We start from the raw sequence: 12,403 nt of genomic DNA, 5'->3' as shown, positions 1-12,403 counted from the left end.
TTTCAAAGAAATACAGAATGCATATACTGCTGTAACTAAAAATATAAAATATTTTAAATGCAATGAAAAATTGGAGTTGTATTTTGATTTTGTTACAATTGATTTTCAATTTTTCAATCTTAAGGTTATTTCTTAGTTTTGTCTCCTGAGGGTTCCTTCTTAATTGGTCCTATCTATTCGTAATATTCACTAGTTTTCCTGAAGATTTGGTTTGTAAATCAGAACATAGAGCTTAGAATGACATTTACTGGCATTTTATAAAAACTTTTTTTTTTAAATTCCTTGCTTTTGACATCTTTGTAAGTCTCTGCCATGCATCTTGAGAGGAATGTGGTCATCCCAAACTCATGATGACAAACTTTATTGCATTAGCTACATCAAATACAACATGAATTATATATGTCACTGAAAAATATGACTCTACAATTGAAGGACCATTTCACATGCTTTTCATCTTCTTTTGTAAGGTGCAGCAGTAACATTAACTACTTTAAAAGCATGCATTGGAAGCAATCAAAGTTCCATAGAACATTTTAAGTCCCCCTTCAACACAGCATATTCCTGGGCTCAATAACATATCTGATATTAAAGGAATACTACACTATATAGGAGATTAGAGTGTGACACGAAGATGATGTATTAAAATTAGAAAATAGACATGAGCCAAATCCGTATGCTGTTTGTAACAATGGACTAAATTCATTCCTGATATATCACCAGTGCAGGAAGTCTGTTACACCAGAGGTGAATCACTGTAACACCAATCTTCTAATTGGAGGAGGGTGGCTCTTGGTTCCTTTAGTCGTTGGGGAGCTCTGTCACCTTTGAAGGGCCAAGCGTAGGTGAAGCTGAAGTTCTCTATTACTGAAACTGGCTGGCTTCAGGCTGGCTCCCTTGTTATCGTTTGAAGATAGTGCTCTTGTTTTGTCTTAAACAAGTAAACAGACAGATGGCCCTGAGGAACAAGATTATACTAATTAAACAATCCTGCCTAACTAAATTCAAGGATGCAGAGCAGAAGCACATCATGACAATAGCCAGAACTAGTGATGACAACTGACAGAAATAATTGCTGAAACAGAAAAACTCTTAAGTATGTGCAACTTTCCCTTTAAGTAATGTATTTTTTCTCCTCAAACACCAGTTTTCAGAGACTGAAGTGCCTTGTGGATTTATAAAGAAACAATGGGGCAGTACTGCCCATCAACAGTTGGATAACCAAGGAGAGCAATCGAAAACAGATTCTTAGACAGGTCTTGCTGGTAGATCTGTGAGGTAATGTGGGCTACTGGTTAGAGCAGAGTACTGGGATACTGGATTCTATTTCTGACTGTGGCATCGATTCACTGTGTAAATTTGAGGGAAGTCTTGTAACCTCCATTGCCTTGGTTTTCCTTTTGTTTGTACAACTGGAGTTCCTACCTACCTGTCTCACTTGGGTGTACTGCTGGGGTCAGTTAATGTATAAATCACTATGAGATTTTTTGGGTGAAAGGTACTGTAGGAAGTGCAAATGTTATACAAGCTGTTTCAGTTCCACATGATAGTTAAACACAATCGTTTCAGAAACCAACGTCTTCTCAGTATTTATGCTAGAAGTCTATCTGTTTACAGCTTGTTACATAGAACCCTTTCCACTACACGTGATTCTGTCTTGGTACGTGATTATCTATTAGCCTCTCACACATGATGGAGGTACATGTCCCTCTGAACCTCATTTAAAGAGAATTCATTTATTATCCTAAACATAATTATATCCTGGGAGTAACAAGAAAATAACAAAACTAATGTAACTAATCAAGATCTATTCTAGGGCTTCCCAAACTTTGTGTCCCAACTTTGTCACACGGCTGCTCTGTTTCTTGCAACATCCTTGTGGATACTAGAGCAATTGCTTACATGGAAAAGTGATATTAGAAAGTATTTAATGTATTTCTAGTTTCTTTTTAATGCAATTTAGCATCTGGAGAAAAAGGAAGAGCCAGTGCCATGTGACCAGCTCTCCAGTGACCACCAGCAAGTGCTTCACAGGCTACAATCTGAGAACATCTGATCTATTCTAAAGACCATGTGTTAAGCTGCAAATGTCAAAATGTTGATAAACATAGGTAAGTGCAGGTTCGAGGCTTCCGGGGATTGGCAATGGAATAACGAGTCTTTTCAGTACAAGTCTTTGACTAGGACACTGTGCCTAAGGATTCCACAACTCGTTCTGCCTGGGTGGAGACGTGCACCCCATGCAGAGCATGTCGCAGAATTAGGACCTGTGTTGTTAGTCTCTATTATCATCTGATATTTGGCTGGTTACTGATGTGAAATTAATTGATGATTTCCATTCAGTAGGGAAGTGTTTGCGTTGCAATCGACATCCCTTTTGGCAGCCTGAGGAGAGAGGCCAATGAACACATGGAACTTGGAACCTGAATCTTATCCCTGTTGGTGCTCCCTACACATTTGAGGCATATTGGCTTGGCAGGACAGCACATGGAAGCTTGCGCTGCTGCCTACGCTGTACCTAGCCTATGCAGAAGGAAAGCACTTGCAGCTCTAGTGCTATCAGTCTGGCACCTTTCACAAGCATTACATTCACTCAATACCAAGACGGGGGAAAAAACATTAGAAACATAACAAATCAGGTCAAATACACTAACCTGCATTTTTAACCACTGTACTTTCTTTGAATGTTTAACAGATGTTATTTTTAAACAGCCATTTAAACCTGAGAGAAAGGTGATAAGATGCGAAGTAAAGGCAAGTTTGTGATGTGAAGGAGTTGCTCTGCTACATGTACGTGGAAAAAATGTATGCAATGTGTAATCCTTACTTCTGCATCCTTCTGATCCAAAAATGCACAGCACCCAGTGGTAGGTTTGCTTTGGAGGTACACATCATGCAAGCCAACAAAGATTCAGTATGAAAAAAGTGTCTGAAGCTATTAAAGTTTTGAACTGTCTCTAAATTGATGTTACATGAGCAGCACAATCCCAGAATTTACTCTGAAATTTTCGAAATATTTTTTAAAAGGCCCTACTTCAAATGAGTTTAAAATGGCGTTTAATTAATTTAAAAATACCCTTACATTGTGTACAGCTGTCTTTTTACCTATGAAAAACCATGGAAAAACCAAAGTGTATTTTCTGCTCAGTTTTAACAGCTCACATTGTTACTAACTATTCTACTCTGCTTTGTCTGAGAGTTATAATTATCAGTGCAAAAGAAAAAGCACCAGTAAAGAAACTTCTGCAGAAGCTCTTTCTAGAGAGAACAATTAGGGTTTTAAACAATATTTTTTTCTGAATAAGGATTCTGCTCCTTTGTGTATCTAATACGACCTGCTTCCTAAAAGTTGAATCCACAGGCTTGCAGATTTCCACTTACTGGTTATTTAGATGTTTTGTTTAAACTTGAATTCTGTTATGAGAATTTCATTGAAAAATGTCATATTAACTCCTCAGAAATTACTAGAGCTGAGCAAATAACTTGCAGCAAATAGTGTTCAAATTTCCATGCTTTTCTGTTTGCAAAGTTTTTCAAGCAGTCTGATTTTTCAGTTATTTGAAATGATATATCATCTGTGAATACAAAAATACCTTAATCTCCATTTATACTTCTGCCTTTTATCAGTTGTAGGGAACAATCCTGCATTGGCAGGATGTAATTATCTGCCCTTTCCATCTTTGAGTTCTTACAGTTTATCTAATTACTTTAAAATAATTTCACAATCCAACTTTTCCTCCCAATGTTTTGAAATGGGCTAAATTTTCCAGAAAATGTTTCAGCTATTATTTTCCATATAAAAGGAACATCAAGATTCTAATGGATAGATTCTAGCCATAACATTTCAAGTCCCACCTATCCCCACATAGTTAAGACTATGTTCAGAAAATAAATGAATAAACCCATTCTACTTGCACTTTAGGTAGCCTGTATTTTGCTGCTAGGGTAGATAGATTATAGAGGTGTTGCATAAAATTAAGCACAGTGGTGCCTGTAACAGGAAAGTGAATTTTCTACACGGGATAGTTTGTTCCTTGAAGCAGAGGCCATTCAGTGTAGATGCACCATAAACACCCTGGCTGCTGGCGTTTTTCCACTATGAAAGCAGGCCCTTTCCATAGTTTTAGCTGCATAAGCACTTTACAAGTTTTGCATTAAAATGTTTGACATTAATTAGAGCTAAACATCTTTTATTGTTTCCTTAATGGTTCAGAGTACCACAGCCAAGCATGTATCCTTGCTCCTGTGTCATGATTGCTTATCTCATCCTGCTTGCCTTCACTGTAAACAATGTTACTCACTGACCAAGAGGCAGAATAGTTGATTCTGGATTGAGTGATGATATGACATGCACTAATTATTTCAAACTGTTCGAGTCATTAGACTTACTATGACTTCCAATGGCCAGTCCTTGTCTGGCAAAGCAAAATCTTCCTTCAGTAACCAGTTTGGACTATTATCAATTCAGTGCCAGGCTTTTCTTGCCTTGAATAATCAAGGTGGTGATTAGTAGAGAAAGGTGAATAATCAAAACATATCCATAGACTCTTTGTTTGAAATGAACTTGCTTTGATTCTGTTTCTGACCTGTGTTTTGCTCATTGCAATAATTTTAGAAGTTTAAGTTTTACTGGTAAAAAGATTAACAGGCACCACATTTCATATTTACCTATTGGAGTGTTTGCAACAATTAAAGTGGAATAAACATTTTAAAAATGTCTGAATGATAACTCTGAGCAAATGGTGATCTACTGAGGCTGTCAGAGGGTTAGTGTTGCTTGGTGGATGTTGAGGCGATGTCTGGGTGAAGCTTCCCAAGTTTTAGTTCTCATGAGACCCTACAAAACCTACAGTATGTCCCTGCAATTTAGCAATGAATAAATAAGTCTGTGTCTTATAGAAGTAATTACATTTACCTAAAAAATGTCCTTTTGCTTATTAATCTGGTGCCTCTCTGTTCTGTTTTGCGAAGTCAAAACATCACCCCACAGCGAAAAAAAGAGATTTTTGCAGTGCTACCAAGTTTGTATGTGTAATAGTGACCCTGGCCTATGTACATATACTTGTGCCCACATGCACATGCTTTATAGTGAGTGGGGTTTGTCCACTTCATGCATCAAAACAAAACTGAAGTCCCTTGAGCTGGCAGCTATGACTCCTGAAGACTCTGTGTTCACTACCCTTGTTGACTATTTAATAAATGATAGTCTGTGCCTGCATATCTGTCTGGCTTTCTTGCATTCATATTTCATAGTGGAAGGGAGATAAGGACTGGAAAAAAAAATCACTGCATAAATACAGTTGCCCTTCCTGAGTTAGAGTGCCTCAGTACTAAGTCAGTTTTTTCTTTTGATCTTGCTGTGGCTTAGCATGTCCACATAGCATCACTGTTTTGTGGGTGCATCAGTGCATTCTGGGGCTCCAGAGTCACCTGGTTTATAGTGCTGAACACCACTCCTGGAGTCTGGAAATTAGGGGTACATTGAAGTGCAGAAAGAAGTTGGAAGCACTGGCTGAATCAAGGCAGCTGCAATTTTTGTGGCTTACATGCTATACTAGGGAGAAATTGCTGTAGACTAACAGAGTTCAGCCAGGCCTGAGCTCAAGTTCTGTTCCAAGAATTGCTACTAATGCCTGTAAAACTCCTAGGATGACGGTCATGTGAGGATACAAGACAGTGAATAGCTGCTGCAAACTCAAGGGTGATTTAATCAAGTTTGTTTCAATTCTTTTTCAGCTACTGTAGACAAGGCTAAAGGTTTTGTCCTCATAGAAATGGCATATTACCACCCTACAGGGAGAGGCTAACTTGATCCACCCAACACAAGCTCCCAGAGAAATGGAAATATGTGAAATCCTTTAACAGTCCCCATTTGGGAAATTCAGCTGAAGGTGTTTCTGATCTGTGCAATCTGAGTCCCTACACTTCACTGACCACCTGCTTCCCTTTCATTACTCATAATTCAGATTCACCATTCTCAATATCCTCTTATTAATTGTAAACACTTGCTCTCAACCTTGGATATCTGCTCTTACTCATACTAGACACTCTATTTATTATCTTCCTAATTTCTGCAGCCACTCCCCTGAACACTACGTGTATCATCACTCTGATTGTGCTGGTCTTGCAGCTGGCGTTACCTGTTGCCTTCAGTTCCACATTTAATTTTAATTCCCATTCCATTTCCTCTTCTGTTCCATGGCCCTCAAGTATCAAACCATCTTCTATACTCTCTCTGACAGCCAGAACTGCCTTACTGATGGATTTTCTGGATCATTTTATCATTATCCTTTTCCTCCTCAAGGCTGCTCACTGCCAAGGTAAAAACTTCCATGTTTTCATCAATGAAACAAACTCAAAAGTTCTTACTTATTTTTAATACAGTCTTTATTCAGGTAAAATGGAGCAAGGCCTCCAGGATTCTGTCCATTATGGTTTATTAGCGTTATCAATGTAATTGGCCCTTTGCAAACTATAAAGGGAGCCATTCCTTTGTCATCAGTTTCCTTCTTCTTACAGTTTTCTCCTTTCTGGATAGTTTTGGAAAGGTCCAAAGAACAAGACATTGAGGAATGGTTTGAGATTGGTTGTGTAGTCTTCATTTCTGTTTCTAGAGGGTAGCTTGATAGCATATTGGGGCATTTGTTTTGTGAGTTTCTCTCAAGGGTTGGTTCAAACAAGTGGTGTCCTTGTCTTCTCCCCCTCATCCTCCCTCCCCCGAGTAATTATTCTTCCACCCTCTCTTACAATTTTATTTATATATTTTTTAAATTTTCTTTATAAAAATACACTATCGGTGAGAACAGGTTGATTGGGACAAGGCATGAGGGTGCATGGGGCAGGCTGCTAGGTTAGAGGAAGGACAGTGACATGGAAGGTGGGGGGAGAGGGGTTGCAGTGATAAGATAGAAACAGCAGGCACCATGAAGTTCCCCCACATGGGCTGTGTGAGAAGCAGAGATAGTAGCAGTAGCTAGGAGTGGAGAGGAAGGGGGCCTGGGAATAGCTCTGAGGTGATGGCACCATAAAGTGGCTGAGGTGAGTGGAACAGTAACAGGCGGGGTGACTAGAAGAAGCCTCTATTTGGTATAGGAGGTAAGGGAACTGGGGACTCAGGAAGGAAAGGAGACTGCCCCATTCTCCTCCTTCCCATCCAGTATCCCTTTCTCCACTGCTGCCTTCTCTGATGTCTGCCTCATGTCTCATTGGACAATGGGAAGTAGTCTTAGGACTGAGCAGCTCTAAAGCCTTGCTTCAGACCCATGAGGCACAGCATGGGCTCAGCTCAGCCATCCCACACTCATTATGTGATGTATATTAGAGGAGTGAAGAGCAAGCATGGGCACATCTCTCTCTCTCTCTCTCTCTCTCTCCTGACCTGTGGAGGCCCTTTCCAAACAAAGTGATCTGTGACCACATGTTCGGTAACCACTCAGAACCATCCCTATTTTCCCCGATCCCAACCTCTAGTCATAAATTATGTAATTAAACTGCCAGTTGGTTAAGCTTACCTCAGCATCCCTCCACCTTAGCAGGTCTATCTAAGGCACTCTTCAGAGTCTGTGTGTACTACTCTGGAGTTAGATGGATGGCTTGTTTTTGAACCTGATCACCTTACCTCTATGGATCTCCATACTGGCCTGGGGAAAGGGCTTCAGAACTGAACAGCGGCCTCATGAACAGGAGTACAGAATACCAACACTGGTCTTTTGCCCTTTCTGATTGTCTGTTTTAAGTAGACACTGAGGTAAAACCTCAGGCCCAAAAAATGTTTTTGTCATATGAATGTGTCCCACAGAGAGCAATATAAATGAATAACTGCCTCCTTGGCAAGTTTATGATGTAGGGTGTTTCATGTCAGCACTACTGACTGCCTTACTTTTCAGAGTATTAAAATGTGTGTTCTGTTTGCAGCTTGACTGTTGATAATTAGAAAGCAGCTTCACCGTGATCCATAAACAATACAGGCTGTAGGCAAACTAGTGTTTTAACCTTATGATAACAACTAGCTGAAGGCCAGTCATAAGGCAGGATGTAATCAAGTCAAGTGCTAGTTGTGGCATTTCAAGCACTATTTCTACATTTCAATCATAACTTGTCCAGTGAATGCATGTTGTTGTACATATGCTTCCCCTTCCCTTCCCCGCCCCTCCCACTACCTTTTTAAGAGTTATTTTCAGATTATAGTAATTGTAAGAAAATAAAAAAGCACCTGTTCCTGACAGAGGTGGAAATGGAATCAACAACAGTTTCCCCTTGCTAAACACATCTTCATGGATTTGTGACGGCAACGTGTGTTATGGTAAATTGTGTGGTGTGAACAAACTGTCTTTCCTCTAAGAGATGGCCAAGACCTGTTGCTCATCGATTCAGTGACCCCCGTGGCCAGGTGGACAGTACAGTTGGCTATCTGATAAATTATTTGAAAAAACAAAGCCATTTTTGATGCCTGCAGAACAAATGTCAAATTTGTTTCTGGAGCTACTTCAGTGGAATTACACTTTGGATTTGGTCCCATGTATATTTTACTAATGAAGGACATGCTGATATCAGTTCAGTGACAGGGACATCTGCAACTCAATCATCATTTTACCCCATACATAACAATCTTTGAAATGTAGTGTTGAAGTGAACCTTAAGAAGTTATCAACTCCAGCCTCTTGGGCTGAGGCAGGACCAAGTAATCCTAAACCATCCCTGAGAGATGTTTGTCCAACCTGTTCTTAAAAACCTCCAATGATGAGGATTCCACAGCCTCCCTTGGAAGCCTATTTCAGAGCTTAACTACCCTGAGAGTTAGAAAGATTTTCTTAATAGCTAATTTAAATCTCCCTTGCTGCAGATTAAGCCCATTACTACTAGTCGTACCTTCAGTGGGCATGGAGAACATCTGATCACCATCCTCTTTATAACAGCCCTTTACATATTTGAAGACTATCTGGTCCCCCCAAGTCTTTTTCCCCCCTCAAAATTAAAGATGCCCAGTTTATTTAATCTTTCCTCATAGGTCAGGTTTTTCCTAAACCTTTCATCTTTTTGTTGCTTTCCTCTGAACTTTTTCCAATTTATTCACATTTTTCCTAAAATGTGATGCCCAGAATTGGATGTAGTCCTCCACGGCTGAGTAGAGCAGGACAATTAACTCCCGTGCCTTATACGTGACACTCCTGTTAATGCTCTCCAGAATGATATTAGCCTTTTTCACAACTGTATCACATTGTTGCCTCATATTCAATTTGTGATCCACTATACACCCCCCCACACACCCCGCAAGTTCTTCAAGTCATGGTCCCTATATGTATTCCAAACATGGGTGTGCATGTGTACCATGCGCTGGAGCCAGAAGGTTTCTGTAGCAGTGTCTGTTCATAGAATCATAGAATATCAGGGTTGGAAAGAACCTCAGGAGGTCATCTAGTCCAACCCCCTGCTCAAAGCAGGACCAATCCCCAACTAAATCATCCCAGCCAGGGCTCTGTCAAGCCTGACCTTAAAAACCTCTAAGGAAGGAGATTCCACCACCTCCCTAGGTAACCCATTCCAGTGCTTCACCACCCTCCTAATGAAAAAGTTTTTCCTAATATCCAACCTAAACCTCCCCCACTGCAACTTGAGACCATTACTCCCTGTTCTGTCATCTGCTACTACTGAGAACAGTCTAGATCAGAGGTGGGCAAACTACGTCCCTCGGGCCACATCCGGCCTGCGGGACTGTCCTGCCCAGCCCCCAAGCTCCTGGGCCGGGAGGCTACCCTGGCCCCTCCCCTGCTGTTCCCCTTCCCCTGCAGGCTCAACTCACTCGCTCCACTGCTGGTGCAATGCTCTGGGCGGCGGGGCTGTGAGCTCCTGGGGCAGCGCAGCTGCAGAGCCGGGCCTGACCCAATCTGTGCTGCATGGTGGCGGCGGCAGCAGTGTGGCTGGCTCCAGCCGGGCGGCATGGCTGTAGCACTGCCAGCCACCGGCGCTCCAGGCAACGTGGTAAGGGGGCAAAAGGGGTTGGATAGAGGGCAGGGGAGTTTGGGGTAGTGGGCAGGGGGCGGGGGTGTGGATAGGGGTCAGGGCGGTCGGGGAGGAACGGGGTTGAATGGCGGCAGGGGTCCTGGGTAGGGCCGTCAGGAATGAGAGGAGGGGTTGGATGGGGTGGTGGGAGTGCGGGGGCAGTCAGGGGACAGGGAGTGGGGGTGTGTGGATGGGGCAGGAGTCTTGGGGGGGCAAATAGAAGGTGGGGGCTGGGCCAAGACCCCTCCCCTAACCGGCCCTCCATACAATTTACAAAACCCAATGCGGCCCTCAGGCCAAAAAGTTTGCCCGCACCTGGTCTAGATCCATCCTCTTTGGAACCCTCTTTCAGGTAGTTGAAAGCAACTATCAAATCCCCCCTCATTCTTCTCTTCTGCAGACTAAATAATCCCAGTTCCCTTAGCCTCTCCTCATAAGTCATGTGCTCCGGCCCGTTAATCATTTTTGTTGCCCTCCGCTGGACTCTTTCTAATTTTTCCACATCCTTCTTGTAGTGTGGGGCCCAAAACTGGACCCAGTACTCCAGATGAGGCCTCACCAAGGTCGCATAGAGGGGAATGATCACATCACTCGATCTGCTGGCAATGCTCCTACTTATATAGCCCCAAATGCTGTTAGACTTCTTGCAACAAGGGCACACTGTTGACTCATATCTAGCTTCTCGTCCACTGTAACCCTTAGGTCCTTTTCTGCAGAACTGCTACCTAGCCACTCAATCCCTAGTCTGTAGCAGTTCATGGGATTTTTCCATCCTAAGTGCAGGACTCTGCACTTGTCCTTGTTGAACCTCATCAGATTTCTATTGGCCCAATACTCTAATTTGTCTAGGTTCCTCTGTATCCTATCCCTACCCTCCAGCGTATTTACCACTCCTCCCAGTTTAGTGTAATCTGCAAACTTGCTGAGGGTGCAATCCATGCCATCCTCCAGATTATTAATGAAGATTTTGAACAAAACCGGCCACAGGACCAACCCTTGGGGCACTCCGCTTGATACCGGCTGCCAACTAGACATGGAGCCATTGATCACTACCCGTTGAGCCCAATGATCTAGCCAGCTTTCTGTCCAGCTTCTAGTCCATTCATCCAGCCCATACTTCTTTAACTTGCTGGGAAGAATACTGTGGGAGACCGTATCAAAAGCTTTGCTAAAGTCAAGGAATAACACGTCCACTGCTTTCCCCTCATCCACAGAGCCAGTTATCTTCTAGCTTCCTGCGGGAGGTCCAGAACACTATCCAGGACCTCCCCTTTGACAAGGACAAGCTGTTCTCAATGAAGACAGATGAGTCCCCTCACTCTCTGAAGGACTCAAGGGCTATGCTTTGGTCTCTTTGAATATATACCCTGGCGTCCTGTTGGAAATTGCAGTGACAATCATTTCATTCATGCTCATGTACCATATCAGGCTGCCTATTCTCGATACCAGGAACCTCCACAAAAGCGTCATGTGGCCCAGCGGCCCTGCCACAGCCACCTCCTCTGCCTTACCGTGACACCAACCCAAGGCCCAGTTTTGACACACAAGTTGAGAGCTGTGAGCCCCCCCCCGCCCCCCCCCCCCCCGCTTCACCATCCCCAGCCCTCCTGTCACTTTTGGGGGCTGTCTTGCCATCACGAATCGTTGGGTACTAGAGATCATACAGCATGGTTACTCTATCGAATTTCTCACCTTCCCTCCACACCATCCCCAACCCCCGACACCTACCAGGGGTCTTCCTCTTTGCATCACCTCCTTGTGAAAGGTGTGATAGAACCAGTGTTCGACCCCTTAGTTGATAGGGGGTTCTACTCCCTGTACTTTCTCACAGGGCCGGCTTTAGGCCGATTCAGCCGATTCGGCTGAATTGGGCCCCGCGCCAAGAGGGCCCCGCGCTGCAGCTGTCCGCCCCGCCCCCAGCTCACTTCCCCCTCCTCCCCTCCTCTGCACGCCCTGCCCCCTCCCCTGCTTCCCGCGAATCAGAGATTTGCGGGAAGTCTGAGAGGAAGCAGGGGCGGGCCAGCAGCACGAGGTAAGCTGGGGTGGGGGTGGGAGAAGGGCTCCGGGGAGGTGCGGCCCGTTCCCGCAGGCCCCAGCGGCTCTGGCCCGGCTTGGCTCCAGCCCGGCCCCTGGGGCCCGGCTCCGGCCCGGTCCCTGCGGCTCGGGTCCCCCCCGTCCCCCCCGCGGTGCGGCGCGGCTCGGGTCCCCCCGTCCCCCCCCCCCCCCGCGGCGCGGCTCGGGTCCTGGGGGCGGGGCTTGCAGCAAGCCCCGCCCCCAGGAATCGGGCCCCGCTCTTGCTAAAGCCGGCCCTGCTTTCTCATCCCCAAAAAGGGCAGAGGGCTCTACCCTATACTCGATCTCCGCCTCCTCAGCATCTTCATCAGAAAGGCCAAGTTCCGTATGGTGA

The sequence above is a fragment of the Trachemys scripta genome, chromosome 8 (genome assembly GCF_013100865.1).
Source record: "Trachemys scripta elegans isolate TJP31775 chromosome 8, CAS_Tse_1.0, whole genome shotgun sequence".
In the NCBI taxonomy this organism is placed as follows: Eukaryota; Metazoa; Chordata; order Testudines; family Emydidae; genus Trachemys; species Trachemys scripta.
This window is presented reverse-complemented; position numbering follows the sequence as displayed.